At 37.5% G+C, this 23,276-nt stretch overlaps 2 pseudogenes; both read left to right on the plus strand.

Annotated features, from left to right (window-relative positions):
• The first annotated feature begins 16,516 nt into the window (after nucleotides 1–16,516).
• LOC100972177 (etoposide-induced protein 2.4 homolog) lies at nucleotides 16,517–17,441 on the plus strand (annotated as a pseudogene).
• A 3,092-nt stretch (nucleotides 17,442–20,533) lies between these two features.
• Nucleotides 20,534–22,415, plus strand: LOC100971829 (importin subunit alpha-1-like; annotated as a pseudogene).
• Nucleotides 22,416–23,276: the final 861 nt, after the last annotated feature.

Raw genomic sequence — 23,276 nt, forward strand, 5'->3', positions numbered from 1 at the left:
TGTATATATCACCTCTAAGCCTTGGAGTAATGAAAGATGTGATAATTATCCCTACTTTATGTTGATAAAATAAAGATTCAGATAAATTAAGGAAAATATCAAAGTTAACCAGATAATAAATAGATGCAGAATTATAGTTTAATTCAGGTTGTCTGCATATAGAGATGATGCTTAGTTCACTATACTATATTGCCTGCATTACATGCACTTTCTAATTGATTTCTTAGAATTATTTTTAAATAAAAAAGTAATCTTGCATTATATGCCTGTTGCCATTCAATATAAACAATAAAAAATAAAGGAATGAAAGCAAAATATCCCTTCACAGCCTACTTCCCCTCAGCATTCTCATTTCTTCCTTTACAATTTCAGATCATGCCACACACATTATTCTTTGACTTCTTTTTTAATGGGAAAGTATTTCTTGTGATTATTTCCTATCTGTTCATATAAACCTACTTCAGTGAACCACACCGTAATTTATTTAATTTTTTATTTCCTTATTTTTGGATACAAATTGTTTCTATTTTTTTTATAAAATGCTGCAATAAATATATTCGCATATATAAATTATCCCTTGTGCAAATTTCTCCTGTAGGAGAGTTTCCTGAAAGTCACATGCTATGTCGTTTGAGCTCATGAACTCCAAAGCCTATTCTCCCCATCTCACAGTCATGCCAAGTTAATTATTTATTTTCCCTCCCTCTTTCCTTCCCTTCTTTTATGAAGCTTGTTTCACTAATGACTTGCTAAAGTCTGCTTTCTTGCAAAATTCTGCCTCAGTGTTTTTAACTCTTTAAAAATTCCAAGGATTGTTACTTAAAACTTTTGCCTTAAAATTTAACATTAAAAAATGATTATAGCAAAAAACAACATTGTGTGCTAATGGCCTATATTACATAAATGCCCCAATAATGAATATTATTTTAATCTGTTTTATGGGCATTCTAGGTAAATAAGGATCGACCCTTGAGTGTGTAATATCTACTAGTAGATGTTAGTTTCTTTTATAGAATTTAAAAAATGATTTAGAAGAAATGATTTAGAAATTAAAGAGGAAGAATATAATAAAAATAATGGAATGAAAGTGGATTTTAGAGACAAATTTGAATATCAGCTCTATCATCCCTTAGTTCTGTGGCTTTGGACAAATAATTATTTTTTTTTTTACTGTCATAGTACTTTAAATTAAGAGTAGTAGTAATAAGAATAAAACTAATAATACTAAATATATTAAAACTTTGTCTAAGGCAGCATTTTGCAAAGTAATTTCACTCGAACCTAAAAAAAACTAGTTTCACGATCAAGTTAACATAAGAAACCTTGAGATAAAAACTTGTATTGCTTTTTTTTTTCACACTATAGATCTCAGATGATTTAATATATGAATATGTTTCAGGAACCTGAAAATCAAGAAATAGTTTGAACCAGTCTCTAAATGATCCCCAAAGCCTAGTGTTTTTTAAACACTTTAGAGGACTTGAGCTGCAAAGAACATATTTTTGGGAAATACTTGTAATATTTAAACATAACCGGCCGGGCGCGGTGGTTCTCGCCTGTAATCCCAGCACTTTGGGAGGCCGAGGCAGGCGGATCACAAGGTCAGGAGATCGAGACCATCCTGGCTAACACGGTGAAACCCCGTCTCTACTAAAAATACAAAAAAATTAGCCGGGCGTGGTGGTGGGCGCCTGTAGTCCCAGCTACTCGGGAGGCTGAGGCAGGAGAATGGCGCAAACCCAGGAGGCGGAGCTTGCAGTGAGCCGAGATTGCGCCACTGCACTCCAGCCTGGGCGACAGAGTGAGACTCTGTCTCAAATAAATAAATAAATAAATAAATAAATAAATAAATATAAAATAAACATAACCTATATAAAATTTCTGGAATATTTTAGGTAGTAATGGTTTCTATTACTATTATAAATCAATTTTAAAAATATAAAACAAAGGGCTATATAGGAGAGCTAATGGGCATTGGAGAAGAGGGAATACGAACAATATAATTAATAAAGAACACCCTCCCACAAAGTTTTAGGAGAAATTTTACCCAATAAATGAGCTTTAAAATGTAGCAAAGATTTGTGAAGTTTAGAAAGTAAGCATCAGAGGTATTAGTTTTCAACACAGATGTATTGAATTTCTCCTGTCTTTTCCATCATTGTCCTATGTGTGAGCGTATTAGCCTGAGAATAAAGAGCTCTAAAATCTTTAAACACAAAAAACAATAGAATTATGACCTTGATGACAAGAAATGGGGCGGACACTATAAAAACAGGCATGTTGAGAATGGGATAATTAAAAAAAGAAATTGGTAGGTGCTCTTTATTTCTAGAGTTTGGTATATTTGTTTGCTTTTTTTTTTAACACATTGATGGATTCTAGTGAAATAATGATCTCTGTTGATAATTTATTAATTCAGGCCATTTGCTATAAATACAGTAGGTGTCTATGGATTATTTCTGGTATCTTCTAATTGTCTAGTGCTTCTGATGTTATTCTATTGATTGCGCTTTTCCATTGTGTGTCCCAAAGGCAGAGAAGGGCAAACAGCAATCATGAAATATGAATGAGATGCCTCATTAACCTTTGGGCTTTTGAGTACTTGGAAGCATCTAATCTATGTCATTGGCAAGAAAAGCCTGGAAGCACTGCAGGAGGTAGAGGGGAGAGAGGAAGGACAGTTTCCTTTGTGGTTGGTAAACTCTTGTATGCCAAGTGCTGGCGAGGTGCCTGCTCTCACACAACAGGATCCTGCATTAAACTAGAGACTCTGAAATCTTAGTGGACATAAATGTAATGCAGAAAGCTTGCTGACATTTAGATCAGGTTGTATCCCCAAAGATTCTGATTCAGCAGCAGAGGCTAGATTTCCATAATCTGCACTTTCACAGGCACTCAGGCGATTACAGTCCAGGTGATCCATGGACTACACTTGGAAGAATATCCATCAGACCCACTCAACGAAGAGGAATTAAGCTGACAAAATTAGATTTCTTGTGTGTGTTATTTTTTTTTTTTACCAGAACATGTAGAACTGCTTTTATTTTTGTATATTTTTCATTTGAGATAAATTTCCTGTAAGTTTGTTTGCGTTCATTGTAGATTCTGGATATTAGCCCTTTGTCAGATGAGTAGGTTGCAAAAATTTTCTCCCATTTTGTAGGTTGCCTGTTCACTCTGATGGTAGTTTCTTTTGCTGTGCAGAAGCTCTTTAGTTTAATTAGATCCCATTTGTCAATTTTGGCTTTTGTTACCATTGCTTTTGGTGTTTTAGACATGAAGTCCTTGCCCATGCCTATGTCCTGAATGGTAATGCCTAGGTTTTCTTCTAGGGTTTTTATGGTTTTAGGTCTAATGTTTAAGTCTTTAATCCATCTTGAATTAATTTTTGTATAAGGTGTAAGGAAGGGATCCAGTTTCAGCTTTCTACCTATGGCTAGCCAGTTTTCCCAGCACCATTTATTAAATAGGGAATCCTTTCCCCATCGCTTGTTTTTCTCAGGTTTGTCAAAGATCAGATAGTTGTAGATATGCAGCGTTATTTCTGAGGGCTCTGTTCTGTTCCATTGATCTATATATCTGTTTTGGTACCAGTACCATGCTGGTTTGGTTACTGTAGCCTTGTAGTATAGTTTGAAGTCAGGTAGCGTGATGCTTCCAGCTTTGTTCTTTTGGCTTAGGATTGACTTGGCAATGCGGGCTCTTTTTTGGTTCCATATGAACTTTGAAGTAGTTTTTTCCAATTCTGTGAAGAAAGTCATTGGTAGCTTGATGGGGATGGCATTGAATCTATAAATTACCTTGGGCAATATGGCCATTTTCATGATATTGATTATTTCTACCCATGAGCATGGAATGTTCTTCCATTTCTTTGTATCCTCTTTTATTTCACTGAGCAGTGGTTTGTAGTTCTCCTTGAAGAGGTCCTTCATGTCCCTTGTAAGTTGGATTCCTAGGTATTTTATTCTCTTTGAAGCAATACAAGAAAAAAAACAAACAACCCCATCAAAAAGCGGGCGAAGGACATGAACAGACACTTCTCAAAAGAAGACATTTATGCAGCCAAAAAACACATGAAAAAATGCTCACCATCACTGGCCATCAGAGAAATGCAAATCAAAACCACAATGAGATACCACCTCACACCAGTTAGAATGACAATCATTAAAAAGTCAGGAAACAACAGGTGCTGGAGACGATGTGGAGAAATAGCAATACTTTTACACTGTTGGTGGGACTGTAAACTAGTTCAACCATTGTGGAAGTCAGTGTGGCGATTCCTCAGGGATCTAGAACTAGAAATACCATTTGACCCAGCCATCCCATTACTGGGTATATACCCAAAGGACTATAAATCATGCTGCTATAAAGACACATGCACATGTATGTTTATTGCGGCACTATTCACAATAGCAAAGACTTGGAACCAACCCAAATGTGCAACAACGATAGACTGGATTAAGAAAATGTGGCACATATACACCATGGAATACTATGCAGCCATAAAAAATGATGAGTTCATGTCCTTTGTAGGGACATGGATGAAATTGGAAATCATCATTCTCAGTAAACTATGGCAAGGACAAAAAAACCAAACACCACATGTTCTCACTCATAGGTGGGAATTGAACAATGAGAACACATGGACACAGGAAGGGGATCATCACACTCTGGGGACTGTTGTGGGGTTGGGGGAGGGGGGAGGGATAGCATTAGGAGATATACCTAATGCTAAATGACGAGTTAATGGGTGCAGCACACCAGCATGACACATGTATACATATGAAACTAACCTGCACATTGTGCACATGTACCCTAAAACTTAAAGTATAATAATAATAATAAATTTCCTACCAAAGTACATAATATTTTGGGTTAAAGTTATTATTTCCGTATCACCAGAAGCTATTTCATCTACAAAGAAGTCATTGCCATGTGGACTATTTAGGGCTTGTCTTTTCAGATTTTACAGTGGCCTTGCAGATGTATAGTCATTATTGTGTGAACACTGTCTATTGCAGGGAGAAAACTCAAAAACTTAATATTTTCAAGTGTTAACAAAAATGCTACGTGATACCAGAAGCTGACAACATATGACATCAATGTAAATAGTAGATAGAGCTATTAACCATGAGGTGATAAGCAGAGTAAAATAACAGCACAAGAAGATAGAAAGCCCAGTTTTGTAGGAGGCAGGTGGAAGTACTTAAAAGAAGAAGAAAGTGAAAATTGTTTTCAATTACCTGCCCTGAAACAACTTCTCTGGTTCTCTCACAAACCATCTGTAGTGTCTTAGATTAATGAGAACTGGGGAGGTGAATTATTTGACTCATCGTCTTCTTCCTACCTTCTCTTTTCTTTGTCTGCTGTAACCTCTCTGATTCCATAGCTTTTCCTTTTATAGCTAAAAGCCTAGTTAATTGCTTGTATCACAGTCACTTTCTCATGCTCACCCTGTAGTCTTTAATCTCATTTTTTTACCCCTTTACACTCCTGCCTCATGCCTCTTGAAAATCTATAATCACCTTCCTCTTTCTCTCTTCAATTGAGGTCAAAGAATAACAACACAATTGTTAAGCATAAGAATTATGACAGAGATGTGCATTATAATAAGAAAAAGAAAAGTCATACGTTCTGAAATACTAGCTATAATACTGATAAGCAAAACAGTGTCATTGGGATATAAAGGGCCTTGAAAATACTCAGAACATTTGCAGAATTCCTAAAATGGTCTCCATCTACCAGCTCATTCTCCACTAATTAAAATTGCTTTGCCTCAAGGAGTCACTTTCAAGATAAACTATGTTCAATTAGATAAGCTATATTCTATAATTTTTTACTTTTATTCCACTTCAGACTTGTATTGCTTCCTTTTTCATATATACACACTTTTTTTTTTTTTTTCTGAGACAGAGTCTTGCTCTCTTGCCCACGCTGGAGTGCAGTGGCATGATCTCAGCTCACTGCAACCTCCGCCTCCCAGGTGCAAGAGATTCTCCTGCCTCGGCCTCCCGAGTAGCTGGGAATACAGGCGCCCGCCACCATACCCAGCTAATTTTTTTGAAATTTTAGTAGAGACAGGTTTCAACGCACACACACTTCTTAATTGTTTTAATATTTTAAATAAAAGGTAAACCAGGTTTTCTTAGAAGAATTGAGAGATTTTGCTTCATCTGAAAACATTGACTTTGTAGGAAAAAGCCTTTCTAGTTCTAAAGACTGTCTTTTAATGAACTTCAGAACACCACATAGTTAAAAAAAACATCTGAGAGGTTAGGACAGGACATGAGAAGTTAACTCTGTTCCTACATTCTGCAGAAACAGAATCGGAAAGGTTATGGTCACATAGCTAATTAGTTGCAGAGTTATCAGTGGAACCCATATTTTCTAATGTGATTTCTTTATATCATGCTGCACATTTATAATTTGTTTTCATCTCTAGAGAGATTGTGTTAATTGTTTAATGCCTATATCAAACATTTATTGTGCTACTGCTACGTGCGTGGAGCCACGCTAAATATCTGAAATACCAAGATGAGAAAAACAAGTTTCTGCTCCCATGTCATTCACAGTAAATGTTTATAGTGTTATTATGTTTTCCCTTTATTTTAAGTTGGCACATAACAATTATATGTATTTATGGGACACAGTGATATTTTAATACATAGGATGTGTGTATCAGTGATCAAATTAGGATAATTCACACATCCATTACCTTGAACATTTATCACTTTGTATGTCATGAACATTCAGAATTCTCTCTTCTAGCCTTTTGAAATATACACTAAACTGTTGTTAACCATGTACACCCCACAGTGCTACAGAACACTAGAACTTATTACTTTCAACTAACTATAACTTGTCTTTGTTAACAAACCTCTCCCTCCTCTACTCCTCTCCCTAGCTAGCATTCCTGTTCTCTAATGACTACAATTCTACTCTCTACTTCTATGAGCTCATTTTTTTTTTTTAACCTCCACATATGAGTGAAAACGTGGTATTTACCTTTCTGTGCCTGTCTTATTTCACTTAACATAATGTGCTCCAGGCTTATCATTGTTGCTGCAAATGAGATTTCATTTTTTATGGCTGAGTAATATTCCATTTTTTATGGCTGAGTAATATTCCATTGTATATATATGCCACATTTTATTTATTCATCTGTTGATAGATATTTTGGTTGATTCCAAACCTTAGCTATCATGAATAGAGCTGCAATAAACATGAGAGTGAAAACATCTCTTCGATGTACTGATTTCTTTTCCTTTGGTTAAATACCCAGTAGTGGGGTTGCTGCATCATATGGTAGTTCTAGTTTTAGTCTTTTGAGAAAATGCCACGCTGTTTTCCATAATGGCTATATTAATTTACATTCCCACCAACAGTGTATGAGTTCCCTTTTCTTTGCATCCTTGCTACCACTTGTTATTTTTTGTCTTTTTGACAGTTGTCATTCTAACTGGGGCAAGATGGTATTCCATTGTGGTTTTGATTCGCATTTGCCTGATTATTAGTAATGTTGAGCATTTTTTCATATGTTGCATGTTCATTTGTATGTCTTTTTTGGAGAAATTCCTATTCAGATCCTTTGTCCATTTTTAATCAAATCATTTGTTATGTTGTTGCTGTTGAGTTTTTGAATATTTTGGATATTAGTCCCTTGTTGGTTGAATAGTTTGCAGATATTTTTTCTCATTCTACAGTTTGTTTCTTCACTCTGTTGACTTTTTCCTTTGCTGTGCAAAAGCTTTTAGTTAGATATAATTTCACTGGTCAATTTTTTGTTTTTGTTGCCTATGCTTCTGAAATCTTACTCATAAAATCTTTGCCTATATCAGTGTTCTGAAGCATTTCTCCTATGTTTTCTTCTGGTAGTTATATAGTTTAGGATCTTATGTTTGTCTGTAACCCATTTTGACTAGATTTTTAAAAATAGGGTGAGAGATAAAGGTCTTGTTTCATTCTTCTGTATATGGAGATCCTGTTTTCCCAGCACCATTTATTGAAGAGGTTGTTCTTTCCCCAGTATATGTTCTTGGTGCTTTTGTCAAAAAAGAGTTGGCTAGTGAGGCACCATGGCTCACACCTGTAATCCTAGCACTTTGGGAGGATGAGACACGTGGATTTCTTGAGCCCAGGAGTTTAAGACCAGGCTGGAGAACAAAGTGAAACTCAATTTCTACAAAAAATAGTAAAATCAGCTGGGTGTGGTGGTGCATGCCTGTGGTCCCAACAAAAACAAAAAATTGACCAATGAATTATACTACATCGGCAGCTGAGGCAGGAGAATTTCTTGAGCCCAGGAGATTGAGGCTGCAGTGAATGGTTTTCACACCATTGCACTCCAGTCTGGGTGACAGAGTGAGCTCCCGTCTCAAAAAAATAAATCAGTTGGCTGTAAGTACGTGGATTTATTTCTGGGTTATCTATTCTGTTCCATTCTATGTGTTTGATTTTATGTCAGTACCATGCTGTTTTGGTTACTATAGCTTTGTAATATATTTTTGTATAACTTTGTATATTTGTAGTATATTTTGGTATAATTTTGGCATTGTTTTGCTTCCAGCTTTTTGCTCAGTATTGCTTTGGCTGTTTAGGGTCTTTTGTATTTTCATATAAATTTTATGATTGTTTTTCTATTCTTGTGAATAAGTCATTCGTATTTTGATAGGAATTGCATTGAATATGTAGATGCTTTGGGTGATATGATCTTTATAACAACACTTATTCTTCTAATCCATGAGCATGGAATGTCTTTCTATTTGTGTCCCCTTCAATTTCTTTCATCAGTGTTTTGTAGTTTTCCTTGTAGAGGTCTTTCACCTCCCTGGTTAAATTTATTCATAGGTATTTTATTATTATTATTATTTGTAGCTATTGTGAATGAGATTGCTTTCTTGTTCTTTTTTTCAGCCAATTTGTCAGTGGTGTATAGACATGCTACCAGTTTTTGTATGTTGATTTTGTGTGTTGCAACTTTCCTGAATTCATGTGTCAGTCCTAAAAGTGTTTTGTTAGAGTCTAGGTTTTCTCTATATAAGATCATATCATCTGCAAGGGATAATTTGACTTCCTCTTTCCAGTTGGATGCCCTTTCTTTCTTTCTCTTGCCTAATTGCTCTTATGTTGAGTAAGACTGATGAAAGTAGGCATCCTTGTCTTGCTCTAGTTCTTAGAGGAAAGGCTTTTAGCTTTTCCTCATTCAGTATGATGTTAGCTGTGAGTTTGTCATATATGGTCTCTATTGTGCTGAGATGTGTTCCTTCTATACCTACTTTGTTGAGAGTTTTGGTCATGAAGGAATGTTGAAGTTTATCAAATGCTTTTTTCTTCATCTTTTGAAATCATCAGATGGTTTTTGTCCTTCATTTGGTTAATGTAATATATCATACTTACTGATTTGCGTATGTTGAACCATCCCCACATTCCTAAGGTAAATCCCACTTGATTGTGGTATATTATGTTTTTGATGTCTTATTTGGTTTGCTAGTATTTTGTTGAGGACTTTTGCATGTATGTTTATCAGGGCTTTTAGCCTATGGTTTTCTTTCTGTCTTATTTCTTTTTTTTTTTTTAATTCTGTCCTCGTCTGGTTTTGGTATCAGGGTTATGCTGGCCTTGTAGAATTAGTTAGGAAGAAATCCTCCCTCTTTAATTTTTTTGGAATAGTTTGAGAAGAATTTGTGTTCTTTAAAAGTTTGGTAGAATTCAGCAGGAAAGCTATCCAGGCCTAGGCTTTAATGTGTTGTGAGGCATTTTATGACTAATTCAATCTCATTACTCATTATTGGTCTGTTCAGGTTTTCTCTTTCTTGCTGGTTTAATCTTGCTAGGTTGTATGTGTCCAGGAATATATCAATTACCTCTAGGATTTCTCAATTGTTGGCATATTTATCCATAATAGTCTCTAATGATTCTTTGTATTTTTGTGGTATCAGTTGTAATGTCTCCTTGTTCATTTCTGATTTAATTTTGTGTCTTCTGTTATTCTTCATATAGCTAATGGTTTGTCAATTTTGTTTATCTTTTAGAAAACATTTTGTTTTGTTGACTTTTTGTATTTTATTAGTTTCTATTTTGCTTAGTTCTGGTTTATTATTTATTATTTATTTCTGCTACTAATTTTGGGTTTGTATTGTTTTCACTTGTCTAGTTCCTTAAAATGCATCATTAAATTCTTTATTTGAAGTTTTTCTACTTTTTAATGTATGGATTTATTGCTATAAAATTCCCTCAGTACTATTTTTGTTGTATCCCATACATTTTGGTATGTCATTTCCAATTTCATTTTTTTCAAGAAACTTTTTGATTTCCCTTTAAATTTTTTAATTGGCCCTTTGGTCATTCAGGGGCATGTTTTTAAATTTTCATGTATTTGCAGTTTCCAGAGTTCCTCTTGTTATTAATTTCTAGTTATATTCCATTATGGTCTAAGAAGATACTTAATATAATTTTTAATTAATTTATTGATATTTGTTCTGTGGTCTTGCATGTGGTTCATCCAGCAGAATATTTCACAAGCTGATGAGAAGAATATGTATTTTGTAGCTTTTGGATAAAATGTTCTGTAAATGTCTTTTAGGTCCATTTTGCTTATCGTGCAGTTTAAATCTGATGTTTCTTTGTTAATTGGCCAACTGGATGGTTTGTCCATTTCTAAAAGTGAGGTGTTAAAGTTCCCAACGATTATTGTATTAAGGTCTATGTCTCTCTTCACCTTTAGTAATCCTTGCTTTATATATCTTGGTGCTCTATATCGAGTATATATATTTACAATTGTTACATCCTCCAGCTAAATTGATTCCTTTTTGTTGTATAATAATTCTGTCTCTTTTTGTTTTTATTAAAGTCTGCTTTAGCAAAGTGTAGCTACTCCTGCATGCTTTTGATTTCCATTGCATGGACTATCCTTTTTCATTCCTTCACTTTCAGTCTCTACATGTCTTTACAGGTGAAGTGAGTTTCTTGTAGGCAGCATATAGTTGGGTCTTTTTTGATTCGTTCATTCAGCCTATAGCTTTTAATTGAGGAATTTAAACTATTTACATTCAAGGTTGTTATAGACTGGTGAGGACTGGCTCCTATCACTTTGTTAGATAGCTTCTGATTGTTTTGCATATCCTTATTTTCTTTCATCTTCTCCTATTGTTTATTTTTGGATTTGGTGGTTTTCTGTAGTGATAAGGTTTAATTCCTTTTGCTTCCATATTCACTGGTATTTGCTCTACCAGTGAATTTTATTTATACTACCATGTGTTTTCATGATGGTAGATATCATCCTTTTGCTTTCAGTTGTAGGACTTGCTTAAGCATTTCTTGTAGGAATAGTCTAGTAGTGATGAAATCTCTCAGTTTTTATTTGTCTGGTAGAGACTCATTCTCTTTCATTTCTGAAGAATAGCTTTGCTGAGTATAGTATTCTTGGCAGCCATTTTATTTTTCTTTCATCACTTTGACTATATCATCTCGTTCTTTCCTGGCCTATATGGTTTCTGCTGAGAAATCTACTGTTAATATGATGGAAATTCCCTTATATGTGACTTGATGATTTTCTCTTGCTGGTTTTGTAATTATTTATTTTGTCTTTGACTTTGATAACTTTGAAATTTTGGAGTTAAATTTATTTGGAGAATTTTGAACTTCCTGTATCTGGATGTCTATATTTCTCAAAAGACTTGGAAAGCTTTTAGTTATTATTTCATTAAATAGGTTTTCTATGCCTTCTCCTATTTCTTCTCTCCCTACAAAATTTGAATGTTTATTTGCTTCATGTTGTCCTGTATGTCATGTAGACCTTATTATTATTATTTATTAATCATTTTTAGACAGAATCTCTCTGTCACACAGTGTCACAATCATGGCTGATTGCAGTCTTGACCTCCCAGGCTCAAGCAATCCTTCCACCTCAGTCCCCCACCCCCAGGTAGCTGGGATCACATGCACCACCATGCCCAGTTAATTTTTTAAAATTTTAGTAGACATGAAGTCTTGCTATGTTTTCCCAGGCTGGTCTCAAACTCCTGAGCTCAAGTGATCCTCCAGCCTTGGCTTCCCAAAGTGTTATGATTACAAGTGTAAGCCACTATGCCCAGCCTTCTTCATTCTTTTTCATTCTTGTATTTTTCATTTTTTACATTGGGTAATTTTCAAAAGACCTATCTTCAAGTTTAGAAATTGTTTTTTCTTCTTAATATAGTCTATTGTTAAAGGTCTTGATTATACATTTTATTTCATTCATTGAATTATTTCATTCCAAGATTTCTCTTTAGTTCTTTTCTTATATCTATTTTTTTGTTAAATTTCTCTTTCAGATCACAAGTTAGTTTCTTGATTTCTTTGTATTGTCCATCTATGTTTACTTGTATTTTACTATTTTTTAAATATTGTTATTTTGAGTTCCTTTTAAGGTATTTTATAGATTTCTTTTGGGATCTGTTATTGGAGAATTATTGTATTCCTCTGGAGGTGTTGTGTTGACTTGCTTTTTCATGTTTCTTGTTGATGTTTATGTTGATATCTATGCATCTGGTGTAACAGTGCATTTTCTAATTTTATGGAGTAGTTTCCATAGGGAAATATGATTTCTGGTTGATGTATCTATAGTGCCTATTGGTTAGGGTACTTTGGCTTAGGTTCTGAGTGGGTGCCAGAGTGTAATCTCCATATGATTTCTTTGGCTGTAATCAACGTCAGTGGTGTCTGTGAATTCCTTAGTGGTTGTAGTTATTTGTGCAGGCTGTGGTAAGACTTTTCTGGAAACTGGGGTGCCAGTCAGGCCAGTCCTCAGGTCCCTGGGTGGCTTGGATGAGCCCCAGATGAATCAGTCCTCAGGTCCCTAAATAGCTTGTGTGGGTATTGGCTGTGGTGAGAATGGGCTCTGGGCGGGCCAGTTCTTGGGCCCCTAAGTTGGGTGTGTGGGCACTGATGGTAGTGACAACAGAACCTGTGCTGGCTGGTCCTCAGCACCCTGGGTGTGGTGCATAGGCACGGGTAGTGGCAGCCATAGTCTGGCTTGTCTGTTCCTTGGGCTGCTCCTTCGGACCCTGGGCAGGGCATGCAGGTGTCGGTGGTGGTGGCATGGAGACACCTGGTGGGCTGGTCCTTGAGTTCCAAGGTAGTGTGTGTGGGTGCCAATAGTAACAGTGGTGACCCAAGAAGGCTTATCTCTGAGCCATCCCAGGAGGTGCACACATGTACTGGCTGTGGTAGTAGAGGTCTTTGGGCCCCTTCGTGAAGTATGTGGGTGTTGGTAGCTATTGTGGGAGGCAAGGTGGGCTAGGTTTTAGGTACCCAGGCAGTGTGCTTGGGTATACAGTGGCTGCTGAGGTAGGGGCAGGATCACTGTTTGTTGTGGAGGCTTGGGCAGGTGGCTCTCAGGCTATAAGGAGCATGTGCTTTGGCTCCCTATGTCTTAGGGGCAGCCTCCTTGATGTGCTGGACTGTCTATTCCCTGTGTTGTAGGGTGTTGCATGGGCTTGGGTATCAGAGACATGGCCCACCTCTAGGTCCAGCTGGGGTGATGCTGCAGCCCTCTGGGGGATGTGGGAGAATGTTGATGGGGCCCCAAGGAAATGGAGATGTAGGAGTTATTGTGCTCCAGGGCGGGATATAGTCTGGTGTTGGCTCCACTCTGAAAGTGATGCTGGGCTGCAGCAAATTGGGTGCTGGTGGTGCATAAGACAAAGTATGAATTCCCTTGCAGGGACAACATAATTGTGCTGCCTGTAGGCTCAGGGTCTGGGAGGGTTGAGGGGCTCACCTGTAGTTAGGATTACAAGCATCTGTGGTGGGAAGGTGGACCAGTGGGGATCTCTCATGTACATTTTTCCTGAAATGGGGAGTCTTCCCTGGCTCTTAACTGATCCTGACCATCTGGTTTGCTTCTCTGTTTATGGTGCAATCTCAAGTTTCCATGCCTCAGAGGGTCACTGTTACTTCTCTGCTGAATCTCAGTGGTTTTGCTTAGGCTATTGGACATGTGGTTATCTACTTGCTATTTTGGTCTTTTTCTTCAGGAGAGAAGAGTGCTGGGCACCTCTAGTCAGCCATCTTGAAGACCGTCAGTATTATTATTTTTTTGAGATAAAAAGTAATCTGTCTCTGAGTACATTTTTTCTTAAGCAACCACTACCAAAGTCTAATAATGAATGAATCCGTGTTCAAACAAAATTGTAACAGAATTCTGGACCTTAAGGGCACCATGGAGATTTTTGATCTTGCTCAATAGCCTCTTTTACAAATTATTTGGCCAATTAATTAATAATCCACTTTGTTGTAAAAATACTATAGCTGCGTACAAGCCATTTATTTTCTTCCTTTTTGTAAAAGTCTAGCATTGCCTGGGAGAAATTTGGAGGGATTATCTCAGAACACTTAATATAATGGTTTTAAAATTCAGTCATTCATTTAGCAAATACTTATCACGTGGCTGTTATATGCCCGGGGATTTTATTCTTTTTGAAAAAGAGAAAAATAACACCTCACTCCGTGGAGCTTGTATTCTAGAGGTGGGAACATGTAACAAATAAGTAAAAACATAAATAAATAAAAATAATTTTAGATTCTGGAAATTGTGAAGTAACTAAGCAAGGCAAATATGATAGAGGGAAGGTAATGTAAGTTTGGCTGTTAAGGAAGCATATCTGATAGTTGACATTGAAGTTGAGATGTGAAGGATAAGATGGAGTTAACAAAATAAAGACCTGGGGAAAAGGATATTCTAGGAATTTGATGGCAAGTGCAATAACCTGAGGGTTGAAGTTACTTTGTTTACTAAGAACTGTATTGCTGTAGCATAGTAAGCAATGGAATGAGTGAGCAATGAGAGGCAGAAGAAATATTATGCAAAACTGTACAGGATATGGAAATAAGCTTCAATTTTAAGGGTTATAGAGGCTATTGGAAAGGTTTTTTGACAATCTGATATGGTAAAATATGCTGTTTATGGGGTGTAGTTATACAGATTTTGGCAAATGCATGAAGTCATCATGTTTTGACCACCACAGTTATAAAATAGAATAGTTTTGGTATGGTTTGGCTGTGTTCCCACCCAGATCTCATCTTGAATTACAGCTCCCACAATTTCCATGTGTTGTGGGAAAGACCCAGTGGGAGGTAATTGAATCATGGGGGCAGGTCTTTGCTATGCAGTTCTCATGATAGTGAATAACTCTCATGAGATCTGATGTTTTATAAAGGGGAGATCCCCTGGACAAGTTCTCTCTTGCCTGTTGCCATGTAAGATGTCCGTTGCTCTTCCACCATGATTGTGAGGCCTCCCTAGCCATGTGGAACTGTGATTCAGTTAAACCTCTTTCTTTTAGAAATTACCCAGTTTCAGGTATGTATTTATTAGCAGTGTGAGAACAGATGAATACAGGTTTCCTCATCACAAAGTCTCTCAGTGCTGCCCATTTGTACTCAACTCTTTCCTTCTCTTCCAATCCCTAACACCCTATGATATGGTTTGGCGCTGTGTTCCCACCCAAATCTCACCTTGAATTGTAATAATCCCCGTGTGTCAAGGATAGGACCAGGTGGAGACAATTGAATCATGGGGGCAGGTTTCCCCCATGCTGTTCTTGTGATAGTGAGTGAGTTCTCATGAAATCTGATGGTTTTATAAGGGACTTCCCCATTCTTTTGGCACTCATTCTCTCTCCTGCTGCTCTGTGAAGAGATTCCTTCTGCCATGATTGTAAGTTTCCTGAGGCCTGCCCAGTCATGTGGAACTGTGAGTCAATTCTACCTCTTTTCTTTATAAATTACCCAGTCTTGGGTATTTCTTAATAGCAGCAGTGTGAAAATGAACTAATACAACCTATGATGTGTTTCCTATCCTATAATAAGCCATACAAAATGGAACCATATGATATGTAGCTTTTTGGATATGGTTTCTTTTACTTGGCTTAATGCATTTGAGATTCATCTATGTCATGTGAATCAAGTCCATTCCTTTTTATTCCTGAGCAACATCTCATTGAATGGGTTTGCTAAAGTTTATCAGTTTGCCATTTGAAGAACATATGAATTGTCTTATTTTTAGACTTTAAAAATAAAAACCTCTATAAATATATGAAGGTATTTGCATAAATATAGTTTTTATTTCTCGAGTGATTATCTGGAAGTAAAATTGTTGGGATGTATCGTAGGCACATGTCTAACTTTACTAAAAACTGCCAAACTATTTTCCAAGGATGCTGTAACATTTTGCATTTCCACCAGCAGTGTATGAGATTTCCAGTTGCTCTATACCCTTGTAAGTAACACGATGTTGCTAATTTTTAAATTTTCTTTTTAGTTATTTAAAAAATGCCTGGCAGCAGCCCTATGTGGCCCCTGCCCTGGGAGCAGCCCAGTGGAGAGGGGGCGGCTGTGTGCTGAGGAGCTGATCAGGTCTGCCATGGATGAGGGGCCTGGCCAGAGCTATGGCAGTGGAGCTGTGGGTCCTTCATAATGAGAATCTTTGGGGCACTTCTGTCTCCTCTGTGTAGTTGGTAGTTTGGGTGGTGAAGAGATGCCTGACAGTGTTAAAACCTTTCTCCAGGACCTTGGCAGGGGAATCAAAGATTCCTTCTGGGGTATTTTTACAGTCTCCAAGCTGTGTGCTTGAATCCAGCAAAAGGGAGAGGAGCAGCACTGAAGAAAGGCAAGTAGTATCCTGGCACAGAGGAGCTAAGAACATAGAGTAAGAGTGAGAGAGTGAGCCATGTATTGTTAGTAGAATTTTTCAGTGTTGCACATGGAATGGTAGAGTGTTCTGGTCCAGTCTCCTCCTGCTTTATTGAGTGTTTATTCTTCTGCTTTGGTCAGTGACACCCTGAATTATTGGTGATCTATCATGACATGGAGATGCTCAGTCATGGCTAGAATTCTTCCTCATGTCAACCTCCAGTGCTCATTGGGTGCTCCCCTTGTTTGTGCCTAGCAAAGTTGTCAATGCCATTTGGTTTCAAGATATAGCTGACCTGGCATTTGAGAAACCAGTGAGGAAGCCTCACCCATTCCCTAGTGTCTGCAAAATAATTGCTGACATGCTCTCCAACCTTTTGCTGCAGGCTCTTTTCCTCAATCAAGGAGTGTTTGTGGGTCTCTTTCCCATCCATATTGTTGTTCAGCTGGTTAGTCTCCTGCATATGTCTCTTCTCTACTCACTGTGCTGCTTCAAACATTGTTGGTTCAATAAAGGAATGAAGTGCACCAGCAGTTGCCTAACATAGAAAGGAACTGGTCTTACTACTTTGGGTTTGGTTTGCCCTTGGCTTTTCTCACGGCAATGCAGTCTTCATTACCAGTGCAGCCATATTATCAGTGGCTGCCTCGTCTCTATCCTTGTTCCTTTATTCCTCTATCCTTGTTCTTTATCAGCACCAATGAAGCAAAGACCCCTGGCACAGTGTACCTCTTCCAGTTGTGCCTCTTGCCCTTGGTGGTCTTCCTAAGCACCAGACTCTTACAGGACAGTCTACCTGCAGTCTGCCCTGAGCAGCTTAACCTCTTTAGGGAAGTTCCCTTCACTGCATCCATCTCCTGCCAAACTGAAGGCTACTGCCATGCAAAGGGCATGGGTGAGGTAGGAGGGAGGCTGTGCTCACTTCCCCTTGCCAGGGAAGGCGGAACCCACTCTGCCAAGGTTCTTCTGTGTATTCCCTTCTTTCTGAGGAATCAGAATTTTTTCTCTGGTGCACATAAGGCAGAATCTTCCTGACATCAGTGTGTGGATTTTTAACACCATCACGAGTCTGAAAGGAACACAGGTTTTTCTGCAGCTATTTTCTAGCATTTGCCAGTCCCTGTGCCTGGACTGATTTGAATACTTGTTTTTTTTGCTGTGCCATTTACCCCCCACCCCCGACCTTTCCTTCCTGCCATCTACCACCCTTGGATGAATGAATTTTGTAATTCTAGCTGTTGTATTTTGTGGATTTGTTTTGCATGCGCGTGCGCGCGCACGCGCGTGTGTGTGTGTGTGTTTCTGTGTTTCTGTGAAGCACATACATTTGATGTGGGAGGTAAAGGAGTGTTCCATTTGCTCCTGATCACTCCCTTTATGGCCATCACTGTCTTGTTTTTTGTAACTCAGGTTAGCTATTGGTCTCTCTTGCTGTACTGCAAAAAATAAAAATAAAAAATAAAAAAGCCTGAAGAGATGGGACAGGAGGAAAGACCTCACAGACAGATCTGCCGAGCTTTGAAGTGATTTTCTTTCTTTCTCTTGAAGAGGAAAATGATATTTTCACCGGTACATTTGAAGTCCCCCAAGTATGGGAAGGTACCAATTCCGGACAAGTGCCACTGCAACGTAACACTCAGAGAACCTGAACTTTTCAACTCTGTGGGTGTTGGGGGCAGAAATTCACTGTTGGCCACTGCCAGGTCTGTTTCATATTTCAAAGGAATATTGGGTGCTGCAAATAGGAACTGAGGGTTAAACTCATTAAACCCATCAGTCCTGTGATTGGTGGGTATTTTGCCATCATTTTAAGACACTAAACGTGGGAGGCAGATGTCAAAATACTTGTACAATTTTAAAATGTCACAAGTTTAAAATGATACAATTAAAGCTGGTTGCTACCAAAATAAATTTTAAAAATGTCTAGTTGTGTCTAATTGTGGTTTTAATTTGCATTAATGATATTAAGCATCTTTTTATATGCTTATTTGCCATCTGTATATCTCCTTTGGAGAAGGCTCGACTCTACTCATTTTTATCAGGTTTGTTGCTTTCTTATTGTTGAGTTTTGAGAGTTTTTAAACATCCTTTTAAAGAAACGTGATTTCTATTGACTTATCTTCAGGTTACCAATTTTATTCTCAGCTGCGTCATGTGTACAAAATCTTCATTGCAATTACTGTTTCATTTCCAGCATTTCTACTACCCCTCCCTCCCTCCCTTCCTTATTTCCATTTTTTTTTTTTTTTTTTTTTGAGACAGAGTCTAGCTCTGCGTCCCAGGCTGGAGTGTAGTGGCACGATCGTGGCTCATTGCAACCTCCACCTCCCGGGTTCAAGTGATTCTCCTGCCTCAGCCTCCCGAGTAGCTGGGATTACAGGTACCTGCCACCATGCCCAGCTAATTTTTTTTTTTTTTGTATTTTTAGTAGAGATGGGGTTTCACTATGTTGGCCAGGCTGGTCTTGAACTCCTGACCTCATGATCTGCCTGCCTCAGCCTCCCAAAGTGCTGGGATTACAAGCATGAGCCACCGCCCCCGGCCCCTTCTATTTCACTCTCTGGGATTTCCCATCTGATCTTGAATTCAAAAGAACATTTTGTAGCCGTGAACAAATTAGTCATAATTATTTAAAATTCCTGCCAGATAACTTCAACATCCATGTCATATCTGAGTGTGGTTCTGTTGATTGTTTTGTCTTTGGCAATGTGTTGTTCCCTATTGCCTTTTTATGGGCCTCATATTTTTTTGTTGGGAGCTGGACATTTTATGTAGGACATAGAACTGAGCTAAATAAGTTTTAAGGCTAGTAATAGAAATGACTTTCTACTCTTCATAGATTCAAAGCTGTGAACTTGCAGTTTGCTTAGCTTTTTTGTGTTAAAAGAATGGGAGCCATGTTCTTTCCAGTTCACATCCTGATCAGAAGCCCAGAAGTACCCCTGGAAAGTTTAAGCAGGGACATTATATGATCTGATTGATTTATACTCTAAATGTTATGCTGAGTCCTGGGTGTTAACTGGATGGCAGGAATGCAAAAGAAGAAATAGGAATACCAGTTAAATTAAGAGACTATTGCAGTAGTTAAGTAGTTAAATTATCTTAGTTTGGGTTCAGCAATATATTGTTTGCAAAAATCTTGGCCTACTTAACAGATGGGGTTAAAATACCGTACAAGGTGATTACATACAAGCCAGTTGAATGTTGAAGGACATCTGCCAAAAAGCTGTTGACTCCATTTTTACAAAAGTTGATCTGTAGCCCCTATACATGGCAATGATCATGTACAGGATCATGCATAGAATCATAATGGACCCACATAGGAATGAGGGATCTATTAAAGCCACTTCTAATTAATAAAAATAAAACAAAGTCACCTGCCCCAAACCAGATTATATTAGTCCTTCCTCTGCATTTCCACACAGGCTACCCATTGCAGTTCTCTGAGTACCCAACACTTTTCTGGGATTTTAGTCCCTGTCTACCTCTCCTCACTCACCTTCCTTCACTCTTTGTTTATTCACTAAGCTCCAGTATTCTTTCTAGGTCTTCAGTACCACAGGCTGACTATAGCATTAGGATTCTTGCTGTATCTGACCTATTTGCCTAGGCCATTCACACCTGTGACTAAAGATGCTGTGAATTGAAATATATTATGAAGAAAATGGATATAAAATTTCAATGAAGCATTTTATTAGCTAATAAATCTACAATCTGGAAGCAGCTATGCACTGCCCTTTAGGCAACATTCTTTATCTATAGATGACCATGAACACACGTTGACGAAAGTGAACAATCTGGCAAAAGTCCATTCGATCCTTCAGTGACAGTAGTTCCTGGACCATTCTGGATCTTCTCCAAATGTTTTATTTAGTTGGGCCTTTTGAAAATATAAAGTGTACAATACGAGGACCTGTTACCGGGGCTTTCTCAGGATGTATGCTGTAGACTAGTTTCACGCAGTTGACCTGGGCTTGAAAACTTGGGAAAATGTTAGTTCCTGTTATCTACCATGATCTCAGTTTTCATCGTCTCATTCTATGTTCTTATCTTAATTTTGTTTTAGAATGTTTTCATTTCTGGCCCTCATGGATCAAATCAGGATTTCCTAAAATATGTATTATGACAATAAAAAGTTGAACATATTTGTGTTTGGTAAAAGCCAAGGTTGCTTCTTCCAATAAGTGTTAAATCTACCCACCATCTTCATCCCATGCATACTGGGGTGGCATACCTATGCACCATTAATATGAATGGTGAATGTTTGGAGTAGGTATGAGGTACTAAATGGCGCAAATGTGATTGTCAGATAAATTGCACAACACCATCCCGATTTGAATTTCAGACAAACAGTGAATGCTTTTGTAGTAAAATTATGTGCCACATAGTGAATGGGAAATATTTATAGTGAAAAAGCATTCACTGTTCAACCAAAATTCAAATTTAACTGGGAGTCCTGTGTTTTTATTAGTTAAATCTGGCAACCCTAGCCACATACACTGTCTTATCAAGCTTCAAGAAATCTACCAAGCAAGAATCCTTTAAGTTTAGCTATTATTTCATAAAAAAATTTATCATTGCACAACATATAATGAAGACACACAGTCTTTGGGCTGGGCCGAGGTGGATGTTTTGAGCACAGTTGCCCTACAGCCAGCAAGCCCTGCATCACCTTCATGGAAGCCTGGGTCCACTGAGCAGCTTTCTTCCTTTGTCTCATAACCATGTTCACCAACAAGAATGCTAATTCACCAGCTGCCCAACTGAACAGATTCATTGAAGAACAAGAGTAAAGACAGTACAGAAATGAGGCATTGCAGTTGACTCACTATTGGCTCTTCTTGCAGTTCCTGATATGTCATCTTTAGCATGTGGTTACTTACGTAATCTTACCCAGACACTTACAAACCTTTGTTGCAACAAGAATCCTGCAGCTCCATTAGGTGCTGTTGAGAAAATTCTTCCTACTTTAGCTTGGCTCCTTCATCACAATAATCCAGAAGTATTAGTAGATACATGATGGTCTGAATGAATGGATTGACATGGTCGTGAAAACAGAAGTTGTGACCCAACTCGTGAAGCTTCTAGGAGTTTCTGAATTGCCAATTGTGACTCCTGCACTAAGAGCCATAGGGAATATTGTCACTGGTACAGATGGACAGACTCAGGTTGTTATTGATGCAGGAGCACTCACCATCTTTCCCAGCCTAAAACTAACAATCAGAAGGAAGCTACATAGACTATGTCAACCATCATAGCTGGCCTTCAGGACCAGATACAGCAAGCCATGAATCATAGATTAGTCATTGTTCTCTCTAAGGCAGATTTTAAGACACAAAAAGAAGCCGTATTGGCTGTGACCAACTCTACAAGTGGTGGAATAGTTGAACAGATTGTATACCTTGTTCATTGTGGCATAATAGAACCATTGATGAACCTCTTAACTGTGAAAGATACCAAGATTATTCTGGTTACTCTGGATGCCATTTCAAATATCTTTCAGGCTGTTGAGAAACTAGGTGAAACTGAGAAACTTAGTATAATGATTGAAGAATGTGGCGGCTTAGACAAAATTGAAGCTCTACAAAACCATGCAAATCAATTTATATATAAGGCTTCATTAAGCTTAATTGGGAAGTATTTTTCTGTAGAGGAAGAGGAAGATCAAAATGTGCCAGACACTACCTCTGAAAGCTATACCTCCCATGTTCAGAATGAGACTCTTGGGACCTTTAACATTTAGATCATGTAAGCTGAGGCATACAGTTGTTGTGTCGTATGTTTGGTATAAGTTTGTGTTGCTGTTTCTCTGCTAAGAACTATTTTTAAATGTGGCTTGTTATTGTAGCATTTTTTACACTGAAACTATACTTGAACAGTTCCAACCTGCATATACTGTATAAAGCTTGTCCTCTGAATGGGTTTTGTATTTCTATGTGGAATTTCATATCTCTTGGCATCCTGTAAATGAAGATTAAAGTCCATCCTTTACTTTGAAAAAAACAAGAAAACCAAGAATGTAAAGCCATACATCAATTAAAAAAATTAACTTATTGTTATGCTTTTCTAATAAATGCTTAGATTCCCCATATTTTTATCTAGGTCTTATCTGTGGTCACACATAATTTCAATATAGACATAATCATACTGTATAACTTGTTGTATCTTTTTTTTTCCAGTTACATACATTTTTCACTTTGCTAAGTAGTTTTTATACTTGTAACTTTAATAGCTTCATGTTTTATGATTTTTATTAAGGAAAAATCTATTGTTAGATAGTCTGGCTCTTTATATTATACACTACTGCATATAATAGTATACAATACTATTACTGCATATTATCCACATATTGTAGTATCATTAAATGTTTCTATGCATGTGGCTTGTTTTTACTTTTGGATGGATATTTAGGATATCAATAAATGTAAATATTAGATGGCTATTGATTGAATGTTTGTTTCTCCCCAAAATTTATATGTTGAAACACTAATTCCCAGTTTGATGATATTTGGAGATAGGGCCTTTGGGAAGTGGTCATGAGAATAAAGCCCTCATGATGGAGTTAGTGACCTTCTAAGAGACACAAGAGACTTTGCCTGCCTGC

This window comes from Pan paniscus, chromosome 6 (assembly GCF_029289425.2).
Source record: "Pan paniscus chromosome 6, NHGRI_mPanPan1-v2.0_pri, whole genome shotgun sequence".
NCBI lineage: Eukaryota > Metazoa > Chordata > Mammalia > Primates > Hominidae > Pan > Pan paniscus.